Source organism: Natator depressus, chromosome 13, assembly GCF_965152275.1.
Source record: "Natator depressus isolate rNatDep1 chromosome 13, rNatDep2.hap1, whole genome shotgun sequence".
NCBI classification, from domain to species: Eukaryota; Metazoa; Chordata; order Testudines; family Cheloniidae; genus Natator; species Natator depressus.
In genome coordinates, this window is record NC_134246.1 from 4,559,872 (window position 1) to 4,578,386 (window position 18,515).

The 18,515-nt window shown below is 41.9% G+C and overlaps 1 protein-coding gene across 3 annotated transcripts in view; it reads left to right on the forward strand.

Annotated features, from left to right (window-relative positions):
- Window positions 1-18,515, forward strand: part of DNAJC5 (DnaJ heat shock protein family (Hsp40) member C5) — a 62,835-nt gene that overhangs the window by 27,767 nt on the left and 16,553 nt on the right. The window lies entirely within an intron of this gene.

Genomic DNA, 18,515 nt, shown 5'->3' on the forward strand with positions numbered 1-18,515 from the left:
GATATTGATGCTAAGATCCTTGACATATAAAAGGCTGAGGGTGCTTAATTTTCAACCCCTTCTCTGTTTTGAGTAGTTAAAACTCTCTCCTGGCCTTTCTTACACAATGAGTGTGCCCATCTCCAGACAAACCCAAGAAAGGCAAGAAGTGTACTCTCTTTAGCCTTGTCTTAAACTATGTCCTTTCTGCTAGCAGAGTTCAATAAATATTATCCAGAGTGGTTGTATTGCCATTTTTACAAGAACTACCTAGGTTCCTCTTTCATGGCTCAACTGCAAATCCACCTGAGCAGCAGCCTGGTGGTAAGATGCTCCCTTCAGCATCTGTGTCTGAACTCTCCTACTCCAGAAACTGATGATGACCTCAGCACCTGTAAATGACTTCTTTTCTCTTCTTCTCCGCTGGTGGTTTGATTGGTGTCTGGATCCTCTTCTTGTACTCTTGGAGGCAATTGAGTGGAGGTTCTTCACTGAGAAGGGAAGCTGTCATAGTTAAGTCCTTAGGGCTTCAGGGCTCCTCATTTGGCCTAACTGTCTTGCAGGGGGAAGAGCTGCTGTCTGACCCAGAAGAAGGAGAGGTATCCAGCCTATTGTTTTGATAGAGCTCTTCTTTATTCCTTTCCCCGCTTCTTCTTTCTATGAATCAGCTGCAGAGAGCATAGTCTTATAAAGGCTAGGATGAGAAGCTCTTTTAAAAAATAAAAAATTCTTCTAAATTCATTGACTGTTTTCCCCCTGAAGGTGAGAGAGAAGTTATTAAAGGACTCCCTCTTTCCACAGTAGTTTGAAGGATCTGCACAAGTCACTTACCTAGTACCATGAAAAACCTAGTAAGGACAGAATATGAATTCCTCTAATAAAGTCTGTCAGCAAGCAAGCAATGAGTTCTAGAGGATTTCTGAGAGAAATGTTTTTGCTTTTCAGCTTCATATGCTGGATATGTTGTTTATCCACGCTCACCAAGGAGATGTTTGCCTCCAAGAGACTTGTTTTTCTCAAAGAACCTTTCAGGTTTTTTGTAATTAGATTCTGTTGAGGTTGAAAGTAATTGAGCTGGTTAGGTGGAAGGGCCTTTAGTTCCAAAAGGCTTAGAGACTGAGTGAGATGCATGGATTCTGTCAATTTTTACTTCTGTCAATGATTCAGATGCTTCCATGGCATGCTAATCCTACAGTGTGGATCCGCTGAGGCACAAATTTTGAATTCCTAGTTTCTGGTATGTAAATATCCTTTACAGGATTATTTTTCATTTCTCACAACTCTTTGAAGCTTATGCAGTTCCAGATAACATAGGGCTTGGCTACACTTGCGAGTTAGAGTGCATTAAAGCAGCCCTGGGCGCCCTAGCTCACTACCCGTCCACATTGGCAAGGCATGTAGAGCGCTCTGACCTCACGGCTAGAGCACTGCTGGTACTCCACCTTGGCGAGAAGATTAACGCTTGGTGCGCCTAGGCTGAAACACCTGGGCGTCAATGTGAACAAGGTGTTGCATTACTGCGCTCTGATCAGCCTCTGGAAACGTCCCATAATCCCCGTAAGTCAAGTGGCCACTCTTGTCATTTTTTTAGAATCACTGCAGGAATGCAGATATGCCCTTTGAAAGCTCCGTTTCTGACAGCTGGCTGCTTATCTGCTCCGAGACAAAGCAACTGTTAGTATGGAATGCTGTGGGGGGGGGGGGAGGGAGAGGGAGAGGGGTCTGCTGCCGTCTGAACTTACCAGACGGCATGCTGACATGCTCTCAGCCCCCCAAAAACCCAGTCTCTCTCTCTCCCTCCACATACACACAAAATACTCCCCGTCACACTCCACCCCAGCCCCCCACCCCCATTTGAAAAGCACTTTGCAGTCTCTTGCATGCTGGGATAGCTGCCCATAATGCACCACTCCCAGTGCCGCTAATGTGGCCACGCCAGTGTGCTTGAAGTTGTCAGTGTGCACAGACTGCAGCGCTTTCCCTACTGCGCTCTCCGAAGGCTGGTTTAACTCAAAGTGCTCTACATCTGCAAGTGTAGCCATGCCCATAGAGTCCAATAGATCTACAACCCAGCATAAACTTTTTAGGCCTTAGAATAGTTTATTACATATCTTTAAAATACCTTATTGCATGGTGGTGGTAGACAACATTATGTCTGTAGCCTAGCTGAAAAAGCAGTGGCACTAGAAATATTCAAGTGTTTAAGGAAGACATGCAAAGGAAGTTGCTTGAAAATGTCATCTTGATCCAAACAATGTACATTAAATTAGTTCTTAATACCAAGGCAGGTTGGTTAAGCGGGACAGTCTTTGATTGTGGGGAAAAAGTCCCTTTATGCAGACTTAATTGTGAAGAACAGTTGTCTATCTTTGATAGACATTTTTGTGACCTAGATGTATAGGACATTGAACAACTAAATGCTTATTAGAGGTTTCTTCCTCATTGAAAGCTTATGCTAACTGCTCTTTTCCCTGTTGGACCCTTGATCTGAGTTATTTATGCAGAGCTGTGGGAGAGTTTAATTGCCCCACATAACATTGGTTGATAGGTAAGATGTGTTTCAGCCTCACGAGAGGAATTGGCTGTCTGCAGATATATGGCTTATCTTACATATTCATCCATATTCCACATCCCTTTTTGATTTGTTCAGTGATGTCAGTCCAGTGTTTGTGACATCATGGTTCTTCTTTGAAATGATTCTGAATTTCTTTACTCAACAAATCATGCAGGAGGAGCAGATTGATCAGAAAGGAGAGAGCTTCAATTTATATAAGTATCATAGTAATCACAATTGGCGATGTTAAGAAAAGATGTATAAGCCAAGTGTGGTGGTTCAGTGTTTCTGTTTAATTTGTATGCCTAGAAAATTACTCCTAAAATATCTTATCACTAACAATACACCACCATTTTTATTTGCAAAAACTGCACAGTGTGAGCTAAGCACAAAATTTTAAAATTTGGGAGGCAGAAGTTTTCAGAGGTGCTGAGCATCCTCAGTTCCATTTGACTCTCTTTGAATGTGCTATAAAGCAGTATCTCATCTGGGGAATTGGACTAAAGCAGTCATCCATTGGTTATTCTGCTCTGGACCCTTGCTAATTCAAATTAGTTTTGTATTTCTTTTCATCTTTAAAGTGTGTAAAGTAATATTAGAGGCAAGTTTGTGCTCTCCAGTTTGAAAATATTTCACTAATAAATATTTAATGTCTAAGTCTGGAAGCTAAAGGAAAAGCTACCGTTGTTAGAATGTGCATTCAAGTTTAATGGTCTAGTGACACATGGACTATGCTGTCCATTGAGTTAGCAATGAACTGATGCAGAGCTTCAAGGCTGTTTGTTTCTAGCCATGATCTGGCTCTCATGAGTCCTATATTGTTACATATATGTATTTTAAAATGCTGTGTAACTAGGATGAGACAGAAGAAAAAACAACAACCCTAAAACCACTGAAAGTGTGAGTTTCCAGCTGGCTGTCTGCTTCCGTTCTGAGGAGAGGATTTTTTATTCATTTTAGCTTAGGATGACAAGGTAGGTTTCAGCTGGGACTGAGAGCATTTGGATTCTATCAAAGAGCATAGCTAAACTGGTTGGAGCATATGTCAGCAGGCTCTTTATTTCAAGCAAAATGAGTGCTATTTGCATTACCCACACTATATTACATGTATAGTGTTCTTGCTGGTTTGTAATATTAATAATTTTGACAATAGCTCTTCCATAAATAAAATTAGGTCAGGCCTTTCTTTCCCAATAGGGACACCTATGGTAATACAAAGAATTATTTTGATTTGATTTTGTAGCAGTTCTAGTCTTTCAAAGTTTTTGAAATTGAAAATATTATTCGGAGCTTGTCCACAACTTGCATAGCCTCTTCCAGGTACAGCATCAGTTCTCAGGTCCTTGATTCTTACGGTCAGGTGTGAGTAATTCTTGAGGATAATGTTTCCAGCGCTTCCTTTGATAGAGCACACAATGTTTTGGAGATGGTTTAATTTAGTACTGTATGACTACTTCACAAAGCTGTCATTCTCTGTGGCCTTCAAAATGAGATCTGTCACTTGATACAGAACAGGATGGTGGCTTTGGTGTTTCCTGAGAAGCTAGAATGTTTGCTTTTGAAGTTCTGTTCACAAAATTTACAGAGACTATCTAAAATGAACCGCAAAAATCCTGGTTTTAACAAAAAATCAAGGTGCATGCGCACACAACTACTTTTAATCATTTATTATTTATTTGTATTACTGGAGTGCCTAGGGGTCCTAATCATGTACCAGGACCCCATTGTTCTGTGTTTGTATAGCACTTGGCAGAAAAACAGTCTTTGTCCCAAGGAGCTTACAATCTAAATGCATCTCTCTCTAGAAGATTGCAAACTTTTGTTTCTGGTGTGGATCTTACCACCATAATTCACATATTTGGGAATAGTAAACATATTTTTTGTAGAGGGAAACCATGCCTCACCAATCTACTGAAATTATTTGAGGGGGTCAACAAGCATGTGGACAAAGGGGATCCAGTGGATATAATGTACTTAGATTTTCAGAAAGCCTTGACAAGGTCCCTCACCAAAGGCTATTAAGCAAAGTAAGCAGTCATAGGATAAGAGGGAAGGTCCTCTCATGGATTGGTAACTGGTTAAAAGATAGGAAACAATAGGAATAAATGATCAGTTTTCAGAATGGAGAGAGGTAAATAGTGGTGTCCCCCAGGGGTCTGAAATGGGTCCAGTCCTATTCAACATATTCATAAATGATCTGGAAAAAGGGATAAACAGTGAGGTGGCAAAATTTGCAGATGATACAAAACTACTCAAGATAGTCCAGTCCCAGGCAGACTGCGGAGAGCTATAAAAGAATCTCTCAAAACTGGGTAACAAAATGGCAGATGAAATTCAATGTTGATAAATGCAAAGTAATACACACTGGAAAACATAATCCCAACTATACATATAAAATGATGGGGTCTAAATTAGCTGTTACCACTCAAGAAAGAGATCTTGGAGTCATTGTGGATAGTTCTCTGAAAACATCCACGCAATGTGCAGCGGCAGTCAAAAGAGAGAACAGAATGTTGGGAATCATTAAGAAAGGGATAGATAATAAGACAGAAAATATCATATTGCCTCTCTATAAATCTATGGTACACCCACATCTTGAATACTGCGTGCAGATATGGTCACCCTGTCTGAAAAAAGATATATTGGAAAAGGTTCAGAAAAGGGCAACAAAAATGGTTCGGGGCATGGAGCATCTACCATATGAGGAGAGATTAATAAGACTGGGACTTTTCAGCTTGGAAAAGAAACGGCTAAGGGAGGATATGATTGAGGTCTATAAAATCATGACCAGTGTGGAGAAAGTAAATAAGGAAGTGTTATTTACTCCTTCTCATAACACATGAACTAGGGGTCACCAAATGAAATTAATAGGTAGCAGGTTTAAAACAAACAAAAGGAAGTATTTTTTTCACACAACGCACCATCAATCTGTGGAACTCTTTGCCAGAGGATGTTGTGAAGGCCAAGACTATAACAGGATTCAAAAAAGAACTAGATAAATTCCTGGAGGATAGGTCCATCAATGGCTATTAGCCAGGCTGGGCAGGGATGGTGTCCCTAGCCCAGGGGTGGGCAAACTATGGGCCGGATCTGGCCTGCCAGCCGTATTAAGTCGGCCCTCCAGCTCCCCCTGGTGTTCAGGGTCTGTGGCTTGCCCCACTCCAACTGGGGAGCAGGGTCGGGGGCCGCTCTATGCTGCTTCTGGAAGCAGCGGCATGACCCTGCTCTGACTCCTATGTGAAGAGGCAGCCAGGGGGCTCCGCTCTGCGTGCTGCACCAAGCGCTGCCTCCATAGCTCCCATTGGCTGGGAACTGCAGCCAATGGGAGCTGCAGGGGAAGCACCTGTGGACGGGGCAGCGCAGAGAGCCGTCTGACCGCAGCTCTGTATAGGAGCCGGAGTGGGGACATGGCTGCTGCTTCCAGGAGCTGCTTGAAGTAAGCGCTGCCTGGAGCCTGCACACATGAGCCTCTCCCCGTGCCCCAACCCCCTGCCCTGATTCCCCTCCTGCCCTCCGAACCCCTCGGTCCCAGCCCGCAGCACCCTTCTGCACCCCAAATGCCTCATCTGCAGCCCCATCCCACAGCCTTTAATCCCAGCTAGAGCCCTCATCCCTTCCCACTGCACCTTACTCCCCCACCCCAGCCCGGAGCCCCCTCCGAAACCCTGAACTCCTAATTTTTGGCCCCACCCTGGAGCTCGCACCCCCAGCCAGAGTCCTCACCCCCTCCTGCACCCCAGCCCCAATTTTGTGAGCATTCATGGTCCTCTATATAATTTCTATTCCCGGATGTGGCCCTTGGGCGAAAAAGTTTGCCCACCCCTGCCCTAGCCTCTGTTTGCCAGAAGCTGGGAATGGGCTACAAATGATGGATCACTTGTTGATTAACTGTTTTGTTCATTCCCTCTGAGGCATCTGGAATTGGTCACTGTTGGAAGACAGGATACTGGGCTAGATGGACGTTGGGTCTGATCCAGTATGGCCGTTCTTATGTTTAACAAGACGTTCCCTGTCCCCTACAAGACAGCTTACCCAAGTCCTTTTCCCCAGTGTTTTCAATCAGTATGGCTGAAATCCCTTCTCATAAGAGCAAACCTGCTGGTGGCTTGTCCTCACAGATTGAAGAAATACCAGGGTATCTCTCTGCATACCCAGATATACCAGAACAAACCTTTGATGTTCACTTGTAAATAAGGCTCCCTCCACTTGTTTACCTCTTCCTGTTAATTTCCTTCTGAAGTCTCTGCCAGCTTTCATTAGCATTTGACTTAGTATGCTAGTAGACTACAGTTGTGTGACATACAATACACAATGGTCCACCACACCCTGTCTGGAGAAGTTTGTCTCAAGAGATGCTACCTTTGAGTGATTTGCTTTTAACCGCAGATCTAAGGAACACATTTTTAATATGTATATGTAACTCCTCATATATTTTCCGTACGTACATCTTGCAATGATTATGATGACCAGTGTGACGTAGGCTTTCAGAAGAGATTTTACATGACCCCTTTTGGTGAACCCATGGATTCTCTGTGTATCCCTGTCCTACCAGTTGTCATCAGGAGGTGCTTGGATCACAACCACCCTGTCCTCCCAAAAAAACCTCCTGTGATTTCTATCCCAAATTCCAAATGTCAGAATTAGAGTTAAACCTTAAAAAACCCTGACTTAAAAAACCGGTATTCAGTGATCAGTTGTCTGCCAACCATCATCTTATCTGGGCTTTTTGATTATATTGCATGGATGGCCAGGCAGCTCAAATTTTCAGTGTCCGGCTCTCAGTCTGCTAACAAATGAAAAGTCATCGATCAGGCATACAGATCACAGCATCTCGAACTTCGGCTACTTCCTTTGAGGAACCATTTGAATTCCCTTGGTGTTATATGTAAATATTACACAGGGAAGGGCATAGTATTGATTTTACATAATGACATGTTCCAAATTTTCCTTTCAATTCTGTATCCATTTTAAAATTTTGTTTGTTTTTCATTGCATATCTGAAACACAGTGTTACAGTATCTAGGAAGAAAAGGAGTACTTGTGGCACCTTAGAGACTAACCAATTTATTTGAACATAAGCTTTCGTGAGCTACAGCTCACTTCATCGGATGCATTCAGTGGAAAATACAGTAGGGAGATTTATATACATAGAGAACATGAAACAATGGGTGTTACCGTACCCACTGTAACAAGAGTGATCACTTAAGGTGAGCTATTACCAGCAGGAGAGTGGGCGGGTGCAATTTTGTAGTGATGATCAAGGTGGGCCATTTCCAGCAGTTGACAAGAACATCTGAGGAACAGTGGGGGGTGGAGGGGGGGAATAAACATGGGGAAATAGTTTTACTTTGTGTAATTATCCATCCACTCCCAGTCTCTATTCAAGCTTAAGTTAATTGTATCCAGTTTGCAAATTAATTCCAAATCAGCAGTCTCTCCCTGGAGTCTGTTTTTGAAGTTTTTTTGTTGAAGAATTGCCACTTTTAGTTCTGTAATCGAGTGACCAAAGAGATTGAAGTGTTCTCCGACTGGTTTTTGAATGTTATAATTCTTGACGTCTGATTTGTGTCCATTTATTCTTTTATGTAGAGACTGTCCAGTTTGCCAATGTACATGGCAGAGGGGCATTACTGGCACATGATGGCATATATCGCATTGGTAGATGTGCAGGTGAGCGAGCCTCTGATAGTGCGGCTGATGTGATTAGGCCCGAGGATGGTGTCCCCCGAATAGATATGTGGACACAGTTGGCAATGGGCTTTGTTGCAAGGATAGGTTCTTGGGTTAGTGGTTCTGTTGTGTGGTGTGTGGTTGCTGGTGATTATTTGCTTCAGGTTGGGGGGCTGTCTGTAAGCAAGGACTGGCCTGTCTCCCAAGATCTGTGAGAGTGATGGGTCGTCCTTCAGGATAGGTTGTAGATCCTTGATGATGCGCTGGATAGGTTTTAGTTGGGGGCTGAAGGTGATGGCTAGTGGCATTCTGTTATTTTCTTTGTTGGGCCTGTCCTGTAGTAAGTGACTTCTGGGTACTCTTCTGGCTCTGTCAATCTGTTTCTTCACTTCAGCATTTGGGTATTGTAGTTGTAAGAATGCTTGATAGAGATCTTGTAGGTGTTTGTCTCTGTCTGTGGGGTTGGAGCAAATGCGGTTGTATCGTAGAGCTTGGCTGTAGACAATGGATCGTGTGGTGTGGTCTGGATGAAAGCTGGAGGCATGTAGGTAGGAATAGCGGTCAGTAGGTTTCCGGTATAGGGTGGTGTTTATGTGACCATCGCTTATTAGCACCATAGTGTCCAGGAAGTGGACCACTTGTGGACTGGTCCAGGCTGAGGTTGATGGTGGGATGGAAATTGTTGAAATCATGGTGGAATTCCTCAAGGGCTTCTTTTCCATGGGCCCAGATGATGATGATGTCATCAGTGTAGCGCAAGGAGAGTAGGGGCATTAGGGGATGAGAGCTGAGGAAGTGTTCATTTGTTTGGGTGGCAACTAGGCTGTTCAGAAATACAGCTGAAATCTCAAGTTTAACTTTTGAGGTAAGGAGGGCTGTCATCTTGTAGGTATGGTTTCCCCTCTTTGACCTGAATGGCTAGTCAAAGTTTGGGGCCCTTGGGATTTTCCAGTCGCGAGTAGAAATTGTAACAATCAGGTATTTCTTTGATGCGGTTTTGCTTGGTTACAAATAGCTGCTTCTTTGAATTCAGGAGGAACCAAGAACAAAAGGAGCAGTTTCTTAGCTTACAGCTCCAAGCCTCGTCAGCCAACACCAAACCCAAAAGCTTGCACTCTCGCTTTTTCCAGGGTCGTGTGTGTGTGTATGTATGTATGAGAGAGGGGGGGAAAAAAAGACACAACACATATGCACCCACACACTCCTTACCCAAAACAGTGAAAGTACTCCGCTCATTCAGTCCAAACTCCTGGGCAGGTTCACAATCTCTTTTTGTCTTAGGTGAGGGCTTTTGATTAACTCATCCTGACAGTTATGTTAATTTGTGATTCAAGCAATCATCGGTACTTCCCAGCATAACAGTGTCGTCACTGTTTTGAACAATTCTATCCTGGCTACTTATGAATTCTGTGCTGTTTAATTCTGATTGCTTCAGCAACCTGTGAGAGTGAAATTGTAGTAGCAAGTGAATTTTTAGTTGGATTACATATGGTATATGAACTGGACATGAAAACAGATTTATGTTTCTGAAAGCCTGGCCAATGAGACATTATATGAAGAATCCAACGCATGGTACAAAGATTTGTAAGGTATTCAGCCTTTGTTTGACTGTCAGTTTCTGCAAAAGCAACCAAGACATCTTATCTTTTTGGAATCCTAGGTAGTGTTGGAGAACTTTTTTTGATTGTTTTTCATAAAGAATAAAAAATACAAAAAGGTAAATTACTTACAACCTGTATATATTTCTAGATATTGCATGCTTCACAGGATTGCCAATAGAATTATGAAATTACAACACGTCAAAACTGCAAAAACAATCATAAACCTGGAACCCTGATGCACATTCTAAGGGACTGTCCATCAGTCAGGCAGCTGTGGAAAGAGGTGGACATGAGAACTCTTTAAATTACTTCTGCTGTGTAACAGATTTACTGTGGTAATAACATGGCCAGGTTTTGGCACAGCACTAAAAGAATTCATACTAAGGACCACTTACATTAGAAACATAGAATCATGGAACTGGAAGGGACTTTGAGAGGTCATCTAATCCAGTCCCCTGCACTCATGGCAGGACTAAGTGGTATTTAGAGTCCATCCCTGACAGGTGTTTGTCTAACTTGCTCTTTAAAATCATCAATGATGAGATTCCACAACCTCCCTAGGCAGTTTATTCCAGTGCTTCACTACCCTTACAGGAAGTTTTTCCTAATGTCCAACTTAAACCACCTTTGCTTAAGCCGATTGCTTCTTGTCCTACCCTCAAAGGTTATCGAGAACATTTTTTCTCCCTCCTCCTTGTAACATCCTTTTATGTACTTGAAAACTGTTATCACGTCTCTTCCTCCCCCCCACCCCCTTTTTTCTCTTCTCCAGACTAAACAAACACAGTTTTTTCAGTCTTCCCTCATAGAAGATGGCTTGCTTACAACACTCCTGCTAATACATCTCAGAATGTTGTTCGCTTTTTTTGCAACAGTGTTACACTGTTGACTAATATTTAGCTTGTGATTCACTGTGGCCCCCAGATCCCTTTGTGCAGTACTCCTTCCTAGGCAGTCATTTCCCATTTTGTATGTGTGCAACTGATTGTTTCTCCATCAATGGAGTATTTTGCATTTTATCCTTATTGAATTTCATCCTGTTTACTTCAGACCATTTCTCCAGTTTGTCCAGATCATTTTGAATTTTAATCCTATTCTCCAAAATACTTGCAACTCACCCGGTTTGGTATTGTCCGCAAACCTGCTTAGTGTACTCTCTATGCCATTATCTAAATCATTGATGATTTAGGTAATCATTCTGCAGTAATCCAGAATCTGTGAAGGAAAGGTTTGATTTGCATTGGTATGGTAGTTGTTGAAGACGTTCATATATTCACAAATTTAATACATACTTGCTGTCTGAATCTGATTCACTTTTGGCTGAGCAACTTACTCTCATGCATGCTATAGGAGAGACTCTGATACAAATAAAGTATTGCCAGGTTACTGGACTTCAAAGATGGTGATCATAAATGATCTGGAGGATGGTGTGGATTGCACTCTCAGCAAATTTGCGGATGATACTAAACTGGGAGGAGTGGTAGATACGCTGGAGGGCAGAGATAGGATACAGAGGGACCTAGACAAATTGGAGGATTGGGCCAAAAGAAACCTGATGAGGTTCAATAAGGATAAGTGCAGGGTCCTGCACTTAGGACGGAAGAACCCAATGCACAGCTACAGACTAGGGACCGAATGGCTAGGCAGCAGTTCTGCGGAAAAGGACCTAGGGGTTACAGTGGACGAGAAGCTGGATATGAGTCAGCAGTGTGCCCTTGTTGCCAAGAAGGCCAATGGCATTTTGGGATGTATAAGTAGGGGCATAGCGAGCAGATCGAGGGACGTGATCGTTCCCCTCTATTCGACATTGGTGAGGCCTCATCTGGAGTACTGTGTCCAGTTTTGGGCCCCACACTACAAGAAGGACGTGGATAAATTGGAGAGAGTCCAGCGAAGGGCAACAAAAATGATTAGGGGTCTAGAGCACATGACTTATGAAGAGAGGCTGAGGGAGCTGGGATTGTTTAATCTGCAGAAGAGAAGAATGAGGGGGGATTTGATAGCTGCTTTCAACTACCTGAGAGGTGGTTCCAGAGAGGATGGTTCTAGACTATTCTCAGTGGTAGAAGAGGACAGGACAAGGAGTAATGGTCTCAAGTTGCAGTGGGGGAGGTTTAGGTTGGATATTAGGAAAAACTTTTTCACTAGGAGGGTGGTGAAACACTGGAATGCGTTACCTAGGGAGGTGGTAGAATCTCCTTCCTTGGAAGTTTTTAAGGTCAGGCTTGACAAAGCCTTGGCTGGGATGATTTGATTGGGGATTGGTCCTGCTTTGAGCAGGGGGTTGGACTAGATGACCTCCTGAGGTCCCTTCCAACCCTGATATTCTATGATTCTGTGATAAAGGTACCAAGATTTGGTATGCAAAGGGTAAAATTCAGTTTGATAGTGCAGACTCCAAGTCTAGAGTTGGATATATTAAAGGTATTGAGATGGATGATTAACTGTGTTAATGAGATTGTGCCTTTCAGGATTTGACTGTTGTGTAAACGTGTAACTGGCCTTTTGATTTATATGGGAATTGTAAAAGTAGAACTATTATAAGTGCAAAAATTTACCTTGCAGCAACAGTAGAGCTGTTCCTGGTAGTCTGGATTCTAAACCAGATGTACTAACTTTGTCAATTGCTTGGTTGGCACTTTAGGGAATTAATTCTAACAGCACTGATTTGTTAGTGCTTTAAATTTTTAAAATTTAAATACAGTGAGAAACTTGATTTGCTTAGTTTTCTCCTCAGTACCTGCTATATTGTGTGGGTCTTTTAGTGTGGGAATGGGCTTTCACAAAAAAGAACAGATGGTCTGCTGGCCATTTGCTTTAAAAAAGAATATTTGAGTCCCTGTAGGGATCTAACTAACCATCAAGGCATCAGTGAGGAATTGAAATGGCTTTTTATCTAAATTTATATCTGATATAAGACATTTAAAAATACCTAATTAACATAAAGAATTTTTAATGAACAAACCCCCAACCAAAATGTGTTTAGCACAGCAAAAAATACATAGGCACACTTTTCAGTAGAGGTGATTAATGGATGATAATGTTCTTGGTACTTGGTGTGCAGATGGTTAAAAGTGATGGTGTTTAATCCAGGGGATTACCTGTCTTCATAACCTTCTGAGCGAAACCTCTTCAGGGAATCCTGTCTGATTAGAATATGTAGCAGATGGCGGGTGAGTGTGTGGGTATGCCACACTTTTTTTAAAGGTACACAGCATCTCTTAATATTGTTAATCAGAATACTTGAAAGGGAAGATTCTGTAGAATAGACAATATCCTGGTGCATTCAGTTTTACAGTGTATTGTAACCTATACTTGGGTCTTCAGCCTTTAAAAAGTAAAACTCTTGCTGTGATGCCTGCAAAAGTCTTTGACCACCGTTAGGCTGCAAATAAAAAGTTCAAACTGCAGGAAACCACTTGACTTAACTTATTTTTATACTGATGTGTGTTGATTATGATTTCAGTTATACTTGTCTCTGTTTAATTGAAGTTTATAAAGTTTCTGTGTTTCACCAGTCTCATCTTCTTAATTAACTCTAAAGTAGCCATCTGAATAAAGAACCTGTTACTTGTAACTAGTAAGTAATTTTATAATTGCAGTAATCAGGTTACACTTTATTGCTGACTTTATTAATACCTCATTTATAGGCCTGCATGTTAATTGCATTTCAATTTTGAAAAATAAATTCAAATAGCAGTCATTCATTCCAGGCTCTGAACTTTGTTAATTTTCAGATGCTTTAATCATTTTCAACCCCAAACTTTTAAAGATGATAAATTATCATTCTACTTCTACACCAATATTTTTCTTTATTCTTGAGGCAAGGCTATAAATAAACACACATAGGCTGGATTCAGATTTGTTTCAACTTTATTAACTCTATCTCCTTGCCTGATGAGGGTCATAGTGGGTTTTTTTTTTGTTTTGTTTTGTTTTAAAGTGCCACATGTATTCATCATCTTTAGATTGTCAGTAAAGGCAAAAACCTACTTGATAGACAGTTCCTTCAAGAGCTAAACTAGTGTTTAAAATTTTAATAGGCCAAGCCTTCCTGAGACACTCAGATATAACTCCCACAGATCTCTGGGGGAAAGTTTGTAAAATAGGTATTGAAACAGTGAAAGGTGGTAAAGAAGTTTCACTTAAGGTGAAAGTGCTCACTGATGATTACACTACAGAAGTAACTAGACATAAGGGGAACTTGTAGGACAGGTGCAAGGAGAAGGTGTTTGTCCTTAGGTGAAAAGGGCAGGAGAATCCCTTACGGTCAGTGGGGTACTGGTCAGTATGATTAGCTAGCTACCAGATTGATAGATTCAGGAACAGCAGGCTGACCTTGGCAGTAGGACCATTCTTAGGATATGTCTACACTGCAGTTGGTGTGACTGCAGTTTGTGTAGGCATATCTGCGCTAGCTTTCACCTAGCGAATGTGGCTAAAAATAGCAAGAAGATGCAGCAGCATGAGTGAGGAACGTGAGCACATACCGGGGGGGTGGGGGTGGGGAGGGGCGTGTGTGTCAAGCGGGCTTATACAGCCTCTGCCATGGCTGCATCTTCACTGCTATTTTTAGCTTCACTAGCTAGGTTAAAGCTGACCTGGGCATACCTAAATGAGCTGCAATTATATCTCTGGTTGCAGTGTGCTGGGGGCTACAGCCAGGTTGGCTAGTGCCTACAGATGGGGAGCAGCTGCACCAAAGGTCTGTGGCGTGTCTGAGCATGCCATATAGCATACTCTTCCTGAAAATTTCTCCTATCTTTCACTCAGCTTAAGATAATGCCCAAATACACAAATCTGCTGTACTTTGTGTTCCAGCATTTAATAATTTTCCTCACACATTGAGACCTTTGATGGTTTACCACTACCCTTTTTCAGAAAATTAAGGGTTCTCTCCTTCCCTGCACCCACATTTCACTCTTTTGTGTGTTTATCTCTTGCATCCCAGTTTCTTAAACAAAATATTTTAGGAATGGATGTGTTTTACTCATTAAATATTGTCTATCAAGGAAACTAGAAATCAATACATTTTGTTAATTTCTTAAAGCTGCTAATAATTAGAGTAAAGGAAATTAAAAGTCAGGTTTGCTGGTTTAGCAGAGAGGATCAACACAGAGAAATTGCCCTGAAAATAGTTTAATGAGGTGTAGGGCAAGTCTGAAAGACCAAATGGACACGAGTAGTTAAACCTTGACACTGACATAACCAGGCAGGGTCTAAAACCACAAATGGCTTGTGGTCATTGACTGGCAGATTGGTTCAGGTTACGTATGTGCTTTAATTATGCTTGTGAATGGCATTTGAATTCTTACTGGAAAAGTAGTTAGATAAGGAAGGATGTAACTAATACTGGAATTGGATTAAATTTTCACATAAATCTTATCAGTTTGTAAATAATAAAAATCTATCAAACTGTCAACAAAATATATAGCATTGTTTGCTTTGTATATTTTTCATCTTTCAGAAAACTATAAGGGATGCTTATTGTAGAACAGCGAGATTCTTAACATGATCTGTGATTTTTTCCCATAATCTTTCCCTTTTGATTTTTCATAAAAATAGCATATGTAGATATCAAAGTGCAAAACTGTAACATATTTTTAACATCTAACTTTTTGTTTTCTCATGTGAAGCGTTTGTCTGAATAACACTTAAAAGAATTCCAATGTTATCTTCAGTTAATTCAAAGGGACTGCCAAAAAAGTACCCAGGAAATAATGAAGTAAATAACTTCTTTAAAACTTATTGGTGACTTACAACAAATAACATCTTGAAAACATTAAGTCTTTGATCCTGTTCTCAGGCTTCCTGTCGCAGTGATGTTGCGGGAGGTCTTTTCTTGAGAGGTCTCCTCAGTTGTGTAGAGAAATACTCATTCTTATTTCAGTTTCTCTGGACCCAGCATCTGTGGCAGGGGAACAGCTAAATTACCATAGTGAGAACCTAAAGGATATTTAAAGAATTAAGAAGAGAGGGAGAATGGCATTTATATCTATTTTTGGCAGAGTCCATGCTGCAGTCAGATAGCGTTGAAATTGCCTGTCAAGAAATCAGGGAGAGTTCTTCTGTCCCCGCCAGTCAGTCAATTATTCCCATGCTTCAGCATACCTATATATTTGTAGCAGTAGATCTAGTGTTTTGTGAGGCAAATTAGCAAGAGTTATTGCTAAGCGACACAAGACTGGCTGTATTTGTACTGCCTGATCAGTACAATGGCAGCTAGTATTTGGTGTCTGGTGAATCCCAAAAAGTGGCTTATTTACATTTCTAATATACACTTGTAAAGTAATAATATGACTTCGTCCTTCTGTCTTTGTTCAACAGTACTGAATTTCAGATTTGCTGTACACAACAGTTTATAGGAGGGACTCTAATGCAACTGTTTCAGATTTATGATTGGAGCTGTGCTGCCATTTCCCCATCGATACTCATGCATGACTCTTGTTAATCTCAATAGTAGTTATGTATGCAGCAAGGGGAGAACCCTAAATATTTTAGCACTTGCTGTGTGTGAGGCTTTTTTGTTTGCTGTGCCATGATATCTAGCCCAAGAAGGAAACAGACCATAATTTTTGGCTTCAAAGTACTTCTTTGGGGTTGCTGAGTTTGGAGAGGGAAAAATTTTTAAATTTTTGCCTGGGGAGGAAGTATTTCAAAATTAAAATGTCTGCTCTGTTCACGCCATTTTTAAAATTCTTTTATGTCTTCAGTCTCTTTCCAATGTGAAATGTCTAGATCAGGAGTAAATCTTTACTACCAGCATATCATGTACATTTTCCTACTAATGCATACAGGAGACACATTGAAAGTGGACATTTCTGTTTCTTCATCTGTAACTCATAATTGTAATCATGGAGCGGAAAAGAAGTTGTATTGAAGTAGACTAACAGAAATTTGTAAACTAGATTAGTGAGGCTGAAATAAGAACTCAATGAGTGTTCAGAAGCAACTTTTTAGAGACCTTTTGATCAAGACTAATTGCCTCAACAGTCTTTAAGAAACACATCTAAAACATTAATGACCACTGATACTAATTAAACCAGGGATGGGCAAACTACATCCCGCGGGCCGAATGCAGCCCATGAGCCATTTTAAGTCGGCCTGCAAGCTCCCACTGGGGAGCAGGGTCTGAGGCTTTTCCCTGCTCCGGCACTCCAGCTGGGTCAGGGGCCGCACCACACGGCTCCTGGAAGCCATGCCATGGCCCCGCTCCAGGGCACAGGGTCAGGGGCCGCACCATGCGGCTCCCGGAAGCTGCCGCATGGCCCCACTCCAGCGCTCTAGCAGGATCAGGGGCTGCTCCACGTGTAGGAGCCGGAAAAGGGATAGGCCACTGCTTCTGGGAGCTGCTTGAGGTAAGCGCTGCTCAGAGCCTGCACCTCTGAGTCTCTCACCACGCCCCAACCCCCTGCCCCATCTCTGATCCCCCTCCCGCTCTCCAAACTCCTCAATCCCAGCACAGAGCACTCTCTTGCACCCCAAACCTCTCATCCCCTGCCCCACCTCAGAGCCCGCACCCACCCCCCCGCACCCCAACCCCAATTTTGTAAGCATTCATGGCCCGCCATACAATTTCTATTCCCTGATGTGGCCCTCAAGCCAAAAAGTTTGCCCACCCCTGAATTAAACAGCGAAACTGAAATTTAATTGTGGTTATCTTAATTAGGTATTACAGTACCCTGCGTCTGTCCACCTGAGCTATCCCCCTGAAACTATCCACCTGAGCATTGGGCTCCTTTCTCACTGCTACTTAAAACCAGGATGATTGTTCATTGTCCATTATTTTTGTTCTCCTCATATCTTAACTTTTGATGGTTTGTATGCAGAAAAAGGAATTTGCAGAATTCTTGTGCTTTTGTTTTAATTCTGCTGTCTCAAGTGTTTGTGTTCTCTCTGTTGGACGCTTCAGCTGAGAGACACAATGCTCTGGAGTGGAATAGAACATGATTTGAGGGTACTAAGAGATCCTCTGCTGCGGTGGCAGGCTTGATGATTTTGCCTCTGGGACAGAAATCCATCCAGTCCTTTCTGTGGAATTGACCGTGAAAACCAAGTGATGAAAGCTGCAACCTTTCAAAGGGTATTTGTTTTAGATTGTCTTCTATGAGCTGAAATTACTCCTTTCACTGTAGAAGGTAAAGGGTTTAACTAGAAGAGGGTGTGAGGCTTTAAATACTCATTTCAAAGGCCTATTTAATCTGGTGTGGGTTAGTTGTAACTAGATAATCCAAAAATAAGTCTCCTTTCTATGCTCATCCTTGTTCCAGGGCTGCAGCTAAAAGATGGCAAATGCTCATCTCCTAATGTTAAGGTCATGACGTATTTGTCAATGGTGTGCCACAGGGTAGAATTCCATTGGGGTTTTTCATATTTGTATGTGGACTGAGAGGTTAATTCAAGTTCAAATATTTTTATTCAACTAGAATATATATTACATGGTTTGGCCCTTTAATGTAAACCCTTAAAGGGGAGACTGCCTCCTACCTAAATGGTCAGGCAGTCTCTCTTCTTTCTCTCCTCCCCACTCCTTTCCAAAATCCTTCAAAGGAAATAGTAAAAAAAACAAAAAAACTCAGCCGCAACTATATCATGGCCTGTTAATGTACATGAAGTATTCGGGGGCAAGGGGGTGTGAAGTGGGGGGAACCTCAGTTGGACTAATTTCTATTTCTTTACTTAAATGAGTCATCTGGTGGTTAGTGGTATCC